This window comes from Apium graveolens, chromosome 2, assembly GCF_009905375.1.
Source record: "Apium graveolens cultivar Ventura chromosome 2, ASM990537v1, whole genome shotgun sequence".
NCBI classification, from domain to species: domain Eukaryota; kingdom Viridiplantae; phylum Streptophyta; class Magnoliopsida; order Apiales; family Apiaceae; genus Apium; species Apium graveolens.
Window position 1 is genome coordinate 120,647,306 of NC_133648.1, and position 1,176 is coordinate 120,648,481.

The 1,176-nt window shown below is 39.9% G+C and overlaps 1 non-coding gene across 1 annotated transcript; it reads left to right on the forward strand.

Annotated features, from left to right (window-relative positions):
- Window positions 1-684: 684 nt before the first annotated feature.
- LOC141709272 (small nucleolar RNA R71) lies at window positions 685-791 on the forward strand. Its single transcript, XR_012569858.1, has one exon. It is a non-coding gene; the product is annotated as a small nucleolar RNA R71 (small nucleolar RNA).
- Window positions 792-1,176: the final 385 nt, after the last annotated feature.

The following is a 1,176-nucleotide window of genomic DNA, read 5'->3' on the forward strand; positions in this document are numbered from 1 at the left end:
GTTCATTTATGCTTGACCAAGACTTTCATGAGTACTATGAAGATGCTCATATATTGTTAATTATTATACATATTATTTCGGTGGGCTTGTTGCTCAACCTTGCTTTCTTCTTTCATCACACAACAACAGATAGATAAGATGAACATGACCAAGCTCCCAATTTGCGAGCGGATAGGAAACGTTCTGCAGTTTCCTATAGGCGTTGATGCCGCTGTAGCCGAGGTAGGAACTACCAATAGGCTAGGCTGTCAACTGTTGATGTACCAAACTTATGTATATTATGAATTGTAATAATGGCAAAGAATATGTAAATTTATTCAGAAACCCTTTTGAGGTGTAATGACTTATAATTGTGGAATAAAATGACTTGTGTTATTTTTGGTATTCATCTCTGATACTATAACTTGTAGTGGGTGTGTGTATATTGTGGGGTCAAAGTACGCAGTAGTTGGTTGTTTATTAAGATTAAGTGTTATTAAGGGAAATAGAACTCGTGACAACCCAGATCCTTGACCCCGGATTTGGGGGTGTTACAGATATGCATTAGCAGCCATCATCTCGATCAGCTCACAAGCTTCCTCATAACTTTTAGCCCATAGAGCTCCACCTGATGCTGCATCGAGCATAGGTCTCGAATGTGCTCCCAACCCATTATAAAAGTAATTGATGATCGTCCAATCAGGCATACCATGATGAGGAAACTTCCTAAGCATCTCCTTTTAATGCTCCCAAGCCTCGCATGAAGATTCTCCCGATTGCTGCGTAAATTGAGTAAGAGCATTCCTGATTGCAGCTGTTTTTGCCATAGGGAACAATTTAGTAAGAAACTTCTGAGCAAGATCTTCCCAAGTAGTAATAGAACCTACTGGTAGAGAATGCAACCAGCACTTAGCTTTCTCTCTCAGAGAGAATGGGAAAAGCCTCATCTTAATAGCATCTTCAGAAACATTGTTGAATTTGAAAGTGTCGCAGATCTCGATGAAATCCCTAATATGCATATTGGGATATTCCATGGGAGAACCCCCAAACTGGATTGAATTTCGCACCATCTGAATTATGTCAGGCTTGATCTCAAAGGTATTAGCAGTGATAGCTAGCCTGACAATGCTAGATTGAATGTCATTGATCTTCGGTTGACAAAAATCCATCAACGCCTTCGTTACTGCTACTGGTTCT